The sequence below is a fragment of the Rhipicephalus microplus genome, chromosome 1 (genome assembly GCF_043290135.1).
Source record: "Rhipicephalus microplus isolate Deutch F79 chromosome 1, USDA_Rmic, whole genome shotgun sequence".
NCBI lineage: Eukaryota > Metazoa > Arthropoda > Arachnida > Ixodida > Ixodidae > Rhipicephalus > Rhipicephalus microplus.
In genome coordinates this window covers 41,236,081-41,252,861 of record NC_134700.1, presented here as the reverse complement: position 1 = coordinate 41,252,861, position 16,781 = coordinate 41,236,081, and the positions used below count along the sequence as shown (strand labels likewise).

Sequence of the window (16,781 nt, the reverse complement as noted above, 5' to 3'; positions counted from 1 at the left end):
TACTTCTAAATTCACAGATAAACCCAAAAAAAGTGGATGGAGGGAGTGCCGCTGTAATAGCTCAGTGGTTAGAGCATCGAACGCGTAATTCGAAGGTCGTAGGTTCGATTCCTGCTTACAGTTGGTAATTTTTTCATCCACTTTTCTTTCTTCTTATTTTACATTCCATTAATGTTAATAACTTCCCCTGTACATTCCTTGGCATTACTGTCTGTTATATCTCATTATTATTGTGTTAAAAACACGGAAAAACGAGCCCTTAGGTATACACTTCTTTCCCTTATTTCATTGAACGAGGGTCTCGTACTGGCAGACTTGGTGTGTTTAGGTTGTATAAGAGGGACAATTAATCAGCTGCCCGCTCATAATAAGTTCACGTGCTACGTGACGCCAAACATGCGCATAAGAGTGTTTTCACACTCGTTGTTTGGCTTATAGATGGCGCTGACTGTCGCTCCTACTTCTAAATTCACAGATAAACCCAAAAAAAGTGGATGGAGGGAGTGCCGCTGTAATAGCTCAGTGGTTAGAGCGTCGAACGCGTAATTCGAAGGTCGTAGGTTCGATTCCTGCTTACAGTTGGTAATTTTTTCATCCACTTTTATTTCTTCTTATTTTACATTCCATTAATGTTAATAACTTCCCCTGTACATTCCTTGGCATTACTGTCTGTTATATCTCATTATTATTGTGTTAAAAACACGGAAAAACGAGCCCTTAGGTATACACTTCTTTCCCTTATTTCATTGAACGAGGGTCTCGTACTGGCAGACTTGGTGTGTTTAGGTTGTATAAGAGGGACAATTAATCAGCTGCCCGCTCATAATAAGTTCACGTGCTACGTGACGCCAAACATGCGCATAAGAGTGTTTTCACACTCGTTGTTTGGCTTATAGATGGCGCTGACTGTCGCTCCTACTTCTAAATTCACAGATAAACCCAAAAAAAGTGGATGGAGGGAGTGCCGCTGTAATAGCTCAGTGGTTAGAGCATCGAACGCGTAATTCGAAGGTCGTAGGTTCGATTCCTGCTTACAGTTGGTAATTTTTTCATCCACTTTTCTTTCTTCTTATTTTACATTCCATTAATGTTAATAACTTCCCCTGTACATTCCTTGGCATTACTGTCTGTTATATCTCATTATTATTGTGTTAAAAACACGGAAAAACGAGCCCTTAGGTATACACTTCTTTCCCTTATTTCATTGAACGAGGGTCTCGTACTGGCAGACTTGGTGTGTTTAGGTTGTATAAGAGGGACAATTAATCAGCTGCCCGCTCATAATAAGTTCACGTGCTACGTGACGCCAAACATGCGCATAAGAGTGTTTTCACACTCGTTGTTTGGCTTATAGATGGCGCTGACTGTCGCTCCTACTTCTAAATTCACAGATAAACCCAAAAAAAGTGGATGGAGGGAGTGCCGCTGTAATAGCTCAGTGGTTAGAGCATCGAACGCGTAATTCGAAGGTCGTAGGTTCGATTCCTGCTTACAGTTGGTAATTTTTTCATCCACTTTTCTTTCTTCTTATTTTGCATTCCATTAATGTTAATAACTTCCCCTGTACATTCCTTGGCATTACTGTCTGTTATATCTCATTATTATTGTGTTAAAAACACGGAAAAACGAGCCCTTAGGTATACACTTCTTTCCCTTATTTCATTGAACGAGGGTCTCGTACTGGCAGACTTGGTGTGTTTAGGTTGTATAAGAGGGACAATTAATCAGCTGCCCGCTCATAATAAGTTCACGTGCTACGTGACGCCAAACATGCGCATAAGAGTGTTTTCACACTCGTTGTTTGGCTTATAGATGGCGCTGACTGTCGCTCCTACTTCTAAATTCACAGATAAACCCAAAAAAAGTGGATGGAGGGAGTGCCGCTGTAATAGCTCAGTGGTTAGAGCATCGAACGCGTAATTCGAAGGTCGTAGGTTCGATTCCTGCTTACAGTTGGTAATTTTTGCATCCACTTTTCTTTCTTCTTATTTTACATTCCATTAATGTTAATAACTTCCCCTGTACATTCCTTGGCATTACTGTCTGTTATATCTCATTATTATTGTGTTAAAAACACGGAAAAACGAGCCCTTAGGTATACACTTCTTTCCCTTATTTTATATATATATATATATATATATATATATATATATCTGTGTGTGTGTGTGTGTGTGTGTGTGTTAATGCGTCTTTAGCCGGAGACACGTTTATTGGGGAGAACGCAGAGGCAACCGACCAGCCGTCAAGCGCAACGAGCGCGAGCAGCAACAACACTCTTCCTTCTTTTTCCTCGCTGGTACTCCTGCCTGTGTCATTTATGAATGCTACAAATTATATTTGTTGTAACAAGACAATATAATGTAAACAGTCAAAAAAAAGAGATAACGCCCTCGCTGCGAGCCAGCTCTTCTTATTCTGATCATTGTCTTTCTCTTCCAGTATGTGCTATGGCCAAGGAATCGCATGCACCCGAGCCCTGCTTCTCCTACATTACACTTGGCGCGCTGCGACACTGCACAGGAAGCACGCTTAGTGGTCTCTGGAGCCTAAAGTACGCATTTTCGGGTCGGCTTGGCAACACGTGTTCACGCAAGACGCTCGACAACACGTGTCCGTGTTGTCAAGCGTTATGGATCACTGAAATTAGGGTAGCCTTGGTTGTTGCCTGCTAGATGGGCTGGTTGTGATGTGCTTCGATTTTAGGAAAAGCTAGTTTCTGTTTCACGTTAAATATTTCCGCCTTTAGGTGGCACTACCTTGGGTATATATGCGCGCCATTGTATATAATATAACAGTTCCTGCGTGGCTACCGGCTACTCCGTAAGTCTTGTCGGTGGTGCTTCAGCGCCGCGCCCTGTGTTCTCCATGCGTCATGTCCGACGCACGATACTACAATTTGGCGACGAGGATCTTCAATTCACGAGCATCAGAGATCACGTGGACATTCAGCCTTCTTCCTCGGGCTGTTAACTCAGCACGCCTTCAAGTTGTCCCACCGGTACTGTATTGCCTGCATCCAATTCTACTTTTCTACACCTTCCGTGCCAGTCCGGTCACGAGGCCTAACGACGCGCGTGTCTCTCCTGAACTGCGTTCTCAACGCTCTCTTCGGAAATCATGAATGCGGCTATTCCTTCGCCTCCGTTTCTTCAGTGCCCCGGTGTACCACTTATTCCATGGAGGCAGTATCGTCCTGTGTTATAGGGGTACATCGACGCCATTGCGAGGGACGCCACGCCGGAGCACAAAAAAGCGCTGCTCCTGAACGCCTTGGGCGTCGAGGGACTCAACACTTACCTGCGTACGGCCAAAGAAGAGCAGCAGCCGGGAGCTTACCAGCGAACTCAGGAGACGATACCGGACGTGTTCGCCGTAGCCCTTCCACTGCCTAATGAACACTTTGACCTTTAACTGGACGTGGCTTGTCTGTACGCCCACTTCAAAGCCTTGTGTCAGAGCCCAGACCAGTCGGTAGAAGAATTTATTCAGGAAGCACGCCGAGTAACCAAGCTGTGTGGATTCGGCGTGGCGGGCAATATCCTCGCATTCGACAAGATCATCTCTGGCATCACGTCGCCACACCTTCAAACAACTTTTTTCAAGATGGGCAAGGACTTCACCCAACAGAAGGTGCTTGACATAGCGAGAGAGGATGAGCACGTTGACCGTGCGTTGCTACCGTTATCGGGAGTACAAGTCGACGCCGTGTCATCACGTCCAGTTCAAGCTGGCGGCTCAGCTCGCCGAATTCTTCGAGATGCCAGGCCAAATGGCGGCCGTCCTCCACAAGCTCCGGTGCAAGATGGCGCCGGCTGGACTTCTCCTGTGTGCACCTCCTCGCCCTTCGCTGCTGCGGAACCTCCTCTCCAGCTTCGCCACCGGCTCGCGCGGGTGCCTGTTGCCGCTGCGGCTCGACGCGGCATTGGGCCAACTCAACCACTTGCCCTGCCAGGAGCCAGACGTGTTCGCGGTGCAGACGTCGTGATCACTTCGCGTGGATCTACCTCACTGCTACGGAGTCTACCAGTAATGCTCATTGACACTGGGGCAGCTGTTTTATTGCTCGACGTCCGAGATTAGAAAAGGAACCCTTCACATATCGGGCTGGTACTTTCGCACCTTGTTCTACAGAATAGCATGGCTATTTCAAGGCAACGGTCTTGTACAACGGCAACGGTGCCACGATTATCTTCTGCGTCACGGAAAAAGGCACCTCGCTTCTAGGATTAGATGTCATCCGAGCTCTGAAAATAATCATCAGGGGTGGGACCCTCACTTGTTCTCTCGTCGACTCCTCGGTGGCCCCGGCGAACGCGCCACCGGAGTATCACCACTTGTTTTCGTTGGACAACGCCACCGTCCGGAATCATATTCACCGCGTCCAGCGTCGACCTGGTGTGCAGCCAGTAGCGGCGAAACTGAGTCGTCTTCCCTTCTTGCTGAGGCAACAATTTCCCAGCGAGCTGCAACGACTATAGTGGACTGGCATTATTGAGAGGGTAGATGCTTCGAACTGGGTGTCTCCTTCCATCGTCGTCAGCAAAAAGGACAATTTCATCCGACTGCGTGTTGATCTCCGTGAGCCGAACAAAGCCATTGTGGTGGATGGGTTCTCTCTGCCTTACATCGAGGAACTATTACAACAGGTAACAGGCGCTAATTTTTTTTCTAAACTTCATCTTTCAACCGCATACCACCAGGTCAAGTTAGTGGAAAAGAGTCTGATCTTACTACTTCTGTAACACATCAAAGACTTTACAGACATCGTAGTGTGTGCTTCGGGCTCGCATCTGCTGCAGCTATATTCAAAAAAATGACGAGCGATGTACTGAAGGGGTGCCCAGGTGTCGTCTGTTACTTAGACGACATTTTCGTCTGGAGCCCTATACGGGAAAAGCATAATGTTCACTTGAAAAATGTGTTGCCTAAAATGAATTTCTGCGGCATGAAGCTTAATGACAAGTGTGTATTTGCTGCTGCTGAAATCGCGTTGTTATGACATAAATAAAGAGCTGGCCGTTTATAACCAGTTGAGCCTAAGGTCACTGCCATTCCTGATGCCCGTGTTCCTACTCATGCTAAAGCACTTTATTCTTTCTTGGAGTTTGTTGGATATTATGCAAAGTTCCTACCACAACATGCTAATGTTGTTGAGCCTCTGCGCCACATGCTCCGGCAAGGTCAGAGTTTTAAATATTCCGCTGAGGCCAATAACAGTTTCAGCCAGGTTAAAGAACTACTTGCCGACCACCCGGTCAAAAATATTTTGATAACCATCTTCCGCTGGTGGTTACCACCGATGCATTCAATGTCGGCATCAAAGCAGTCCTTCAACAGCAGAGAGAAGATCAGCTTCTGACTGTTGCTTTTGCATCTAGAACATTGTCCTCGGCGGAACACCGGTATTCAGCAGGAGAACGCGAAGCTTTTGTATGTTCGCGTAGAAAAATGGCATGTGTATCTTTAGTGTCTGTATTTTACAATACGGACTGAGCACCAGGCTTTAACTCCTTTGCTGTCAGCTGGCGTGGGGTGGCGTTGCCTCTTGCGAATTTCTCGATGGTGCCTCACGTTGTTATATATAACTTTTCTGTACAATATTGCATTGGTGCCGATAATGTCGTAGCGGGTGCTTTTATCCCGGCTGCCAGTCCACGTTCCACCAGCAGAGGTGCAGGAAAAAGAGAAAGATTCTTTAGTTGCTCCTTGCTTAAGTAGGGACGAGTTACAGGCGGCAACTGCTGTTGATGGTACCTCCCTGCATGCTATTCAGTACATTGCTGAGAGTTGGCCTCCAAAGAATCATTTGACTTCAGTACTTGTACCTTACTTTGCAGTGAAAGACGAACTGTCTTATGCTGATGGGCTCATTTTTCGCGGACAACGTGTTGCTGTTCCAGAAACTTGCAGGGGGCAAGTATTTCAGTTATTCCACGAAAATTATCTAGGCATAATTCGTACAGATCAGCTGCTTCGTAACATGTATTGTTGGCCATGCCTTAACAAACAAGTGGAAAGTGCAGTTCGGAACTGTTACTTATATCAGGCTGCCAACAAATCGATGAACTTGTCTTTCTACCCCTACAACCAGTGTCTTTTCCTGAAAAACCATGGGAGAAGTTAGGCATGGACAATATCGGTCCTCTTTCAAATGTTCCCTCAGATTGTCGCTTTGCAGTCACTTAGATTGACTATTACTCCAATGGCCTGAGGTTTGTTTTGTTCGAGGCGCTATATCTGATGAAGTCATCACCTTCTTGACTTCAGTCTTCTGCCGTGAAGGTTTTCCAGCATGCTTAGCAACAGACAACGGTCCCCAGTTTAAGTCTCGTTAGTTTGAAACTTTTCTTTCCAAACGAGATATAGCACCCCTGTATTTCCAACTACTGTCCTCAATCGAATGTGCAGGTTGACTGATTCAACAGGGTCCTGAATTAGACACTCAAATAGCCAAACCATAACAAAGTCCTCCAAAGATTGCAAATATGGAGTAATTGGGTACATGCCGTTTTTTTGCTCAGGCAACTACGGAATCGTCTCCCACGGTGTTGCTTAATGAGCGTCAACCTCGCACTGCGGTCAACATAACTGATCTGCCGTTACCTTCTACTTTGCAGTCATTTTCGAACAATACCATAAGGACGCGAGTTTTTTATAGGCAAGAGTAAATGAAGATTTATGGGAATCAGAAGTGAGGATCCAAACTTTCAGTCATTCAGGTTGGTCAAAGATTCAAAGTACGTGTTCCAGGGGGAAACACAAGTTTAGAGGTCCTTTTACTGTTAGGTCTGTAGTGGTATTTCAAGCATTTAAGCTCATTTATGGGTCGCTTTGGAATGCTTCTAAACATGTAATTATTCATTCCGAACGGGAACCCCCTTCACGCTTGCACCCTTCGATACCTTTGCAGAACCAGCCGCAATACTCTGCCTTGGTTCTTCCAATGGTTTTTATCCCTATTCTTGCAGCATCACTATTTTTCGCGAGAGAAAATGGTATTCAGGCACCGGTTGCAAGTCCAGATATGGTGCTCAGCCACCAGGAAGTTTAACCGTTCACCGAGTATGCTTCAACGTCCTCGGACTTTTCTCAGGCTCTGTATAAATACTTCAATGACGAGCCTGGTCTCCATGTCAGTGCCCTTCCTAACACTAATGAACATGCATCTGGACCTTAAGCTTCCCATGTTTTGCGCCAGGGTTCTTCGTCCTCAGCTGCAACTCAGGGACGTTTAAGCGACTCGTCGGATTCCAGTATTTACTTCACGCTCTCGGCTGTGCCTGAGCAGTGCCTAAGCAAGCCAGTAGGCTCATCCTCACATACTGAACTTGCTGCTCCACAGGGGAGCATTTCAGAGCGATTGATTGATTGATATGTGGGGTTTAACGTCCCAAAGCCACCATATGATTATGAGAGACACCGTAGTAGAGGGCTCCGGAAATTTCGACCACCTGGGGTTCTTTAACGTGCACCTAAATCTGAGCCCACGAGCCTACATTTCCGCCTCCAACGGAAATGCAGCAGCCGCAGCCGGGATTCGAGCCCACGACCTGCAGGTCAGCAACCGAGTACCTTAGCCACTAGACCACCGCGGCGGGCCATTTCAGAGCGAATGGTGCTTCGGTGTTTTAAGCGTTCACGTAACAAACCATCCAAATTTAAGGGCTTCGTGTCCTAAAGTTGTCTTCTTACTTGTACGTTGGAGCCTGCGCCATACGTACGATGTGGTGTATTTCGGTTTCAGGAAAAGCTAGCTTCAGTTTAATGTAGAGTATTTTCGCCTTTAGGAGGCGCTACCCTGTGTATCTATGCGCGGTATTGTATATAATAAAACAGTTCCTGCTTGGCTATCGACTGCTGCGTACATCTTGTCGGCCGGCGCTTCAGCGTCGTGCCCAATGTTTTCTGTGCGTCGCGTCTGACGCACGGTACTACACTGAAATACGCAGGGACTTGACTGGATGAGATGCGAAACAAGCTTCTGGTGGTCGGCCTTGGCTGTGCCTTGAAAACAACATTAAAGGCGGCATGCTCGGAAGAAGCTGCCCAAACTGCATCCTAGGAGGTATGAGTGTCTATGTGGCTTGTCGATGCTTCTTTTCCACGTTTATGAATTCAATCACATCCGCACCACTGTAACAAGCGGTAGGAGGAATATCAGGAACTTGATCCAAAAAATTAATCAGTCATGGCTTTGGGGTAGACGAGGAAGCGTTTTCTGCATTCTCAATATGCACGCTAATAAACAAAGTGCTCATAGGCTAGTCAGTTCGCAGTAGTTGTAGTGATTCTGAAGCTTCCTTGCACTTACCAGACTGATCTGCTATGCTCAGTGGAGCTTGATCATGTGCCATCGACAGTTTTGCAGATGACTCTCGAAACTGCTGAAGCTGCTCCAGTTTGTCGGTAAGCACAGCAATGAAAGCCACTGGTTCATTTGTGGCCTCGTCTGTAGGCGTGCCGAACACAACAGGAACTGACAGCTGCTCGTGTAAACACAAAGGTGACTCTGAAGTTCACCTTAATTTCTTTGGCTGAGGAGTAGTATAGCTCTCTCGGTCCGGCGTGATGTCGGATGCCAGTGTGCGATTGCGACGAGCAGTGGGGCGGTTTCGTAGGGCGGCGAGGAGACGTCTTTGTTTTGAGGCTCGATGTTATCGATATGCGGCAAAGGTGGTGTTTCTCATGATCATCATCACAGAGAGCAGCACAGAGGGGGATGATTTCGGCTCTTCTGGCTGGACAGGGACCATTGAGTCTACACGCTTTTGTGTTGTCACACTTGGAGCTGGGTTTCCCAAGTGTTGAGGTTCAGGGGTAGTCACGTTGTACAGCGTTGGGTTGGAATACAGCAATGAGCCATCAAGCTGGCATCCTACGTGAACTCGATGCCTGCAAGTAGGTATGTTGGTTAGCTTGAAGAGTGCGAACACTGCTAAGTCGCACTATTTACAATCTCGTTCACCAATAAAAGGCAGGGGGGGTCAAGAGCCGAAGTGCCTTCACAGTGCATCCTTTTCCTGCAGTATGTTTCAACTAGCCCTAACACAAGCTTTTCTTAATGCAGTGATGGCTATCCGCAGTTTCGTAAACATTACATATTGCCGCTCATATGTGCCAGTGGGGAGGACAAACTATAAGTGCGAGAAAACTGTGTGCCAATCAAGGATCTAGCAATTGTCACTGCTCTTTTTGCAGATTATGATAAAGCCTATTTGTTTTTCATCTTCCGTGTGATCATCAGTCCCACGCCGACACACTGGTGGAGGTGCAGGGTGAGCTTCATGCTTGGCGTTTCTTCGCGGGGCCGACCATCAAGCCAGAAATCACCCTGAAGTGTTGAAACACCGGTGCACTGTTTGAATAGACATCTACTAGGCTTTGCACCCGAGCTTAATTTTGTACCGGAAGCTTCCAGCAATTGTCTGCCAAACACCATGAACATTTCAGTTCCGACGCACTTGAGCCTGCCAAATCCTATGAATCCCGCATTGTTTGATGGATGAAGCCTATGAAGACGCCAAAGACTGGCTGGACCAGTTCGAAGGCTGCGCGAAGTACAACCAGTGTGCCACCCGAGAAGGCAAGTTTTCGAATGCCTACGTTATCTCAAAGACAATGCCTAGACATGACGCATCAACCGGGAGAGAAGCTTGGCTACGTGAGACGATTTCTGCATTCAGCTGCTCAACACCTTTACTAGTGCCATTAGAAAGGTCAATCCGCAACGTCTCCTAAAGTCTCCTAGATTGCGAAAACCAAATAAGAGCGTTGCTATGTTCGCCGACAACATAGGCCGTCTTTACTTCAGGGCAGATCCCGAAATGCCAGAATGAAGATAGTTGCAGTATCTTGTGCGAGCAGTGAAAGAGGAGTCATTTGCTAGGCTAATGAGAAAACCAGTGACAATTGTAGCCAAGTTCACAAAAACAGAAAAAACAGCATATCCGCAAAGTGAAGGATGATTAGTGGGGCGAAACGCTGGAGGGTTGCATCGCTAAACCGTGAACCATCCACGAATATCACCCACTACATGATCAAAGACGTGACAAGCACTCTATATATTTACAAAAGAAATTTTATTATTCGTAAGTGGTAACTATACTTCGCTTGCGTTCCCCCTACATTATAACTGCTTTATGGTAGGTGAAGTGATTGTTCGATGAGAGGGCGCAGTAGAATGTTTGCAAGGACAAAGTAGTGCGCACGGTTCAAAGATGGAGCTATAGGTGGTTACAAACAAGGAATAGACACAATAGCACTTTCTATGGTTCTTTACCGCGCACCTGGATACAAGTACACGACTATCGTACATTTCATATTGTCTATTTTTCAACAGTATTTGCTTTATGGTCGGTTAAGTGGTGGACTGTTGATGGGGCGTTGTGGGATGTTTGCAAGGACGAAGCATTGGAGAGATGGCAAATGTAGAACTGTAGGCAGGTGGTCGCTTTACATACATACAGACATACATACATGCATACATACATACATACATACATACATACATACATACATACATACATACATACATACATACATACATACATACGTACATACATACATACATACATACATACATACATACATACATACATACAAGGAATGGCCAGACGTCCACCTTCAGGAGCTTCGCCCCTAAAAAGCCCCAGCGGTTGAACGGGCCCTACAGCAACGTTACTGTCAGCATGACAATTAAGACGGACGACTTCTACACGAATACCTCTCCTGGGACTGCGACAAGCCTCTGGGGAAACGACAAGCCTCTACCTGAATTTATCTGACATTCTGTGAGAGCAACTTTTTCAGCTCGGTTTATACCACCAATAGAACCGAAGCTAGCATTGTCGTCTGTCGCTGACACTGACCAAGAAGAGGTTCGTGAAGTTCTTTGTTCACCGGGCTGTCGCCACATGCGATGGCACCTTACCTATGCTGATGCTTTCCGATTTTCAGTCGTCGCTGCTCGGTCGATGCCGCCTCCAGCGACACGGCTACCACTTATGCATCGTCGCCGCCACTGGTTTTCATCTCACCGACACGAACACTGCCGTATGGTCGACACCTGACCATTGCAAGGTGATTCAATGGAGAACCCTCCATTGAATCAGGAGTGCCGGAAAACCGAGTTGTGGTGCACCGCTGCCCGTCTATTGGTGTGCTGTCATTGTGGCGAAGCGGGGCACGTTTACCAAGTTTGCCGCTATCGTGACACTAAACACTGGCGATTTTCTCCTCAGGCGAATCACGCTGCGTATGACAGTCTGCATACATACAACCCCAGGCAGCACACCGGCGTTGGATCAATCTTGGACCCGTGTCAGCTAATGTCGGCCGCAATATTGGCCCAAGATTTTCAACTCGGCCAAGAGCAGCTTCTTCCCATGCAGGAACGATGTTCAATCCGAACTGGGGCCGACGTTCTGCCGTTGCATTTGCCAATATCCGCCGACACCGGCCCACTCTACACATGCCAATGAAGGCCCCTCCTTTCACCGACGTAAATGCCAACATACATCAAGCATAGGACCATTTTCGGGCCACTTTGTTGCCAATGAAACGCCATGATTACGCCAGCATTCCCTTTACGACGAATGCCGGCTACCATTGGCTTACCAGTAGTCCACTGTTATTATTATGGGCTTTTTACCACTGGCATTCCTTAGCAGGTAAGCTTCACATTATGCCCCCATAACTTCCCCTAGCAACTTATAGCAGCCCCGTACGAGTTTCACGGTGTAGTATACTTCAAGGCGATTGGCCACTGAATGACTAGTCTAGAAACACTACACCATTTCTCTAAATTGTGCATTTTTCGATTTTTTTGCATTATCTATTACCCTCCCCAAATGTAGAGCATAAGACTGCACAAGTCTATTTACTGTCTAGTTTTCTCCTCACACTCCTCTTCGGTTTCGCGAGAAATTGTAACAGGCTGTTCTATCAAGTATTAGCTAGAAAACCATAACTAAAATAACTGCTTGGTGCAAATATTCCACACACAAGCAATATATAAATAAGAATACAAGAACACAATTTTTGTAACTTTATACCTGAACATACCAAGTCAAACCATTTATTTTTTAGTTCAGTTTTTCAAGTTAATGCTGTTCAGTTATGCAGCCCAAACTAGGAGGTGAGTTGAGCAAGACTTTATGGGCATAGGGCTGGCCAGGGCAGCAGAGGTGGGGCGACGATTTAGAGGCTGCAGCAGGAGATGAGGCAATGACGGTGGGCTACCCAGGGTCCTGCAAGCAGCGATTGGGCAGGAAACCAACCGTCACAGGCTGCCGCAGATCATGCTCTGAGGGGCATCAGCAATCGGGCTGCAAATCTATGAACACACGTGTGAAGTGCCTTTCCTAACCTCCTTCGAGGCCAACAAACTTCAACGGCCACGTCTTGATGAAACGCTAATTTTTTTCACACACCTGCATACGTAAATAGGAATAAACACCTTGAAATAAGCTCTAAGCATTGCAGTATAGCATAAATGCAAGCTAAAACAATAAAAAACAATAGAGAACAATGACAGCAGGCGTTATAATGAACTATCAAAATCAAATGCCATGTGGCCATTATGAAAAGAAATGAACAAATACTTCAACAGTCACTGTGCAAAAAAAAATCTGCCACAGACAAAAATGTTTAGGAATAGGTTTCAATGAAACTTGATTAAAACAAGCTTGTTTGACTAATTTACAAATAAACACAAGGTATTTCATGATTTATAAATGTAGTGAAGAAGAGGAGCTTCAGTGGCAATTCTCGGCGCCTCAGGGGCATCGCCATCAGCATAAGCTCGTGCTTGCTGCGCTTGGCCGGACGCTGCTGACTGCTTCGCTTTCTGCGTTCTGCTCTGCAAATAAACCCCGTTAAAAGTGGTGGAGTCTGCTAGGTTTCGATCACCCTGGAGCTTCGAAATCGCATTTTACCATCCATTATGCCTACCAACGCAAGCGCCGCTCCAACTCCTCCACCGGCACCGCCTACTATTCTCCACGCCGGTTCTCTGCGTCTGCGAGATCCCCCTGTTTTCTCAGGCACAGAAGACAAGGACGTTGAAGACTGGATTTAAATGTACGAGCGAGTAAGTACTCACCACAGATGGGATGGCACCACCAAGTTGGCCTACGTCTTCTTCTACCTGTCGGACGTGGTCAAGCTGTGGTTCACAAACCACGAAGTGGAACTCCCTACATGGTCTGTCTTCAAAACGAGCCTCACACAAGTTTTTGGACGGCCTGAGGTACGCGAACGCCGTGCCAAACAACGCTTGCATACTCGGTCCCAGCAGCTTGGTGAGAATTTCGCAAGCTATACTGAAGACGTTCAGGACCTTTGCGAGCGAGTCACCGAGTTGATTTCCGAAGAGCTTAAGATCAAGCACATCATGAAGGGCATTGAGGACGACGCTTTCAAAATGTTGCTTTCTAAGAGTCCTCACACTGTCGTAGAACTGACAGAGTTATGCCGGAGTTTTGAAGAGTTGCGCAGGCAACGTCTTTCCACCCGACCTCCCTCGGTGCTCGACGACTCTTTGTCCAGCCCAACAACCCTTGGCATATCAGAAGACCATGCTCCTCTTCTCTCTAAGATCCAAGAGTTCATCCGAGCTGAGGTCACTCGTAAACTCGCTTTGAAGTCCTGCGTACCCGATCAACTACGCAGATTGACGCCCACATTCCGCGACTTCATTCAAGACCAAGTCGTACAAGTTCTTCCTCCCGCCCGTGAACCGCCGCCAGTTGCCGCACCTCTCACGTATGCTGAGGCCGTTGCTCGACCTCGACAGCCTGCGTTCCAGCCAGCGTCTATGTATTCACCGCCACCCTTTTCGCCGCCGACCTATTCACCGCCGCCTATGTCAATACCACCTCGGCCAAAGTTTTCTGCCCCCTAGCCGCAAGTCGGCATCTACTCCGACCAATCTCGGACCTACGACAACCGTCCGATATGTTTTGCTAGTGGCGGTGTTGGCCACGGGGCACTTTAATGTCGTCGTCGCCAGGCTGTTCAGAACATTCGACGAATGCCCTCTTTCGACCCTCAGTTTTCTTCTACGCCTTCAAGCCCTCCTTCCTCTTCCTTTCTTCCTGATCGTCCACTCGGCCCCACCCACCGCTTCCCATCTCCACGTCGACGTTCGCTTTCCCCTATGCGTCGCCAATCCAGACCCACCGACCAGGAAAACTAACGCCGCATTTTCCGAGACACGAACTGCGTCCCCGTTGCCATGCACAAGTCCTCGCCCCTGTCCAGCTAACGTCAATGAAGTGTCAGTCGATGGTATCGTCGTCGTGGCGCTTGTCGACACCGGAGCCGCTCTATCCGTCCTTTTCATCAACCTGTGCCGCAAATTCCGCTAAGTTCTGACGCAATTATCCAGCCTCTCTCTTAGAACGGTTAACGTACAAAGTTAACACCTCTCGCAGCTTGTACCACACGAGTCGTCATCGAAGGGATTGTGTATATCCTCGAATTCGTAGTGCTGTCCTCGTGTTCCCATGACATGATACTCGGCTAGGACTTCCTTGTGAATAATAATGCCATCAGTGACGGCTGTCGCGCTGAACGTGAGCTATCTGCACTTCCCGATGTTGGTGCTGTTGAAGCCTCCCTGCAGTATTATAAAATCTCTGTTTCCGACGACACTACTGTACCACTGCGCTCTTCTCTGCTGGTGACTGTGTCGTGTGATGCTATTTCCAACGGTCATGTTCTATTTACGCCCTCTGCCCTGTTCATTCAACGGAAACGTTCTCCACTGCCTGTTGCTCTCCTTACTCTCCACCATGGCGTCACGAAGACGCTCGTGTACAAAATGCTAGAAGGGTCTTTACCTTTATTCCAAGGAGAATGTCTTGGTCACGTGCATCCGATCGACGCCCGTCACATTTTTGACGCTCCGTCTAGTTCACTTTCTATGGACCTCAGCACGCTAATTTCTGACTCTGTTGTTGACCAGTCACTCCTTGACGGTTTCCGCCGCTCCATCAATGTCGCAACGTCTTCTTCAGAACGAAGCCAGTTGTTCAACCTGCTGCAAAAGTTTCGTACTGTTTCGACAGCTACGCTTCTGGCCTCGGTTGCACATCAAACATATCTCACAAGATTGACGCAGGAAGCCATACGCCTCTTCGACAGTGTCCCTACCGAGTCCCAGCGTCGCAGCGCCGTGTTATTGACGACCAGGTTGCTGACATGCTCCAGTGGGGTATTGTACAGCCTTCTAACAGTCTCTGGGCGTCACCGGTCGTTCTTGTTAAGACGAAGGACGGCTTCATTCAGTTCTGTGTGGACTACCGACGTTTCAACAAGATCACCCGTAAGGACGTTTACCCGTTACCGCGGAATAGACAACGCCCTTGACTGTTTGCAGGCAGCAGAATACATTTCTTCACTGGATTTACGGTCTGGATACTGGCAAGTTCCTATAGAAGCATCTGACCGAGCGAACACGGCATTTGTCCCGCCTGATGGATTATACGAATTTACAGTTATTATGCCTTTCGGCCTTTGTAATGCTCGAGCCACATTTGAAAGAATGATGGACACTATTTTACGAAGCTTCAATCGGAACGCATGTTTATGCTACCTCGATGACGTAGTTGTCTTTTCCATGGATTCTGAAACCCATTTAAGTTGTCTCGAGCACGTCCTCACACGCCTCACCGACGCCGGCCTTCAACTCGATATCAAGAAGTGTCGTTATGGTGCCCGGCAGCTCACCAATCTTGGCGACGTCGTATCGCGAGACGGCATACTGCCCGACCCCACGAAGCTTTGAGCAGTCGCCGATTTTCCGAAGCCAAAGAACGTAAAGGAACTTGGAAGTTTCGTCGGCTTGTCGTCATACTTCCGACGCTTTATTCGAAATTTCGCTTCCGTATGTGCGTCCTTTACGGGCCTTGTTAGCGGTGACAAGGACCTCTCCACCTGGTCACCTGCATGCGACGATGAAATCACCAAACTACGCCGCCTGCTTACTTCACCACTTATTCTCCGCCACAACTATCCTGCCGCTCCCACGCAGGTTCACACTGATTCCAGCGGTGTTGGACTTGGCGCTGTGCTCGCGCAACGAAAGGCAGGGTTTGATGGATATGTCGTCGTCTACGCAAGCCGAACTTTGACGAAAGCCGAGGCTAACTACTCCGTGACCGAGAAAGAGTGTTTAGCTATTATTTGGGCCCTTGGAAAATTTTTCCCTACCTGTATGGTCACGCACTTGACGTCATCACTCACGACCACGCCCTTTGTTGGCTATCCACACCTAAAGACCCTTCCGGACGACTTGCTCGCTCGGCGCTCAAACTTCAGGAGTACGACATCCGCGTTATTTGCGGTCGTGATCACACGGACGCCGAGGCCCTTTCTCGCTCACCAATATTGAATGAAGGTGTTTGCCTCACTTTCCTCGAGCCTGCACTGGCGTCATCTGCTTTGTGCAACATGGCAGTGGAATAACGAAAGGATCCCTGTATCAGTGGCCTCGTAAGCATGATTTCTGATCCTCTCACTCTTTCGCCGTCTCGCGCTCTCCGCCGCCAGGCTACCAACTTTTGCCCAAGGGATGATCTTCTTTATCGACGCATCTACCTTTCCCATGGTCGCAAGTGTCTCTTTGTGACACCCCGCCATCTTCGAGCTGTTATCTGCGAAGGTTTTCACGCAGACCCACAGTGCGCACACGCAGGCCTCTTCAAAACGTACGCTAGGCTTCGACTCAGATTTTATTGGCGTGCCATGTATAACTACGTGCGGAAATTCATTTGCGC

General features: G+C 47.7%; 1 non-coding gene across 1 annotated transcript; it reads left to right on the top strand.

The window, feature by feature from the left end:
* The first annotated feature begins 508 nt into the window (after positions 1-508).
* Positions 509-581, top strand: TRNAT-CGU (transfer RNA threonine (anticodon CGU)). The gene has a single exon. It is a non-coding gene; the product is annotated as a tRNA-Thr (tRNA).
* The last annotated feature ends 16,200 nt before the right edge of the window (positions 582-16,781 follow it).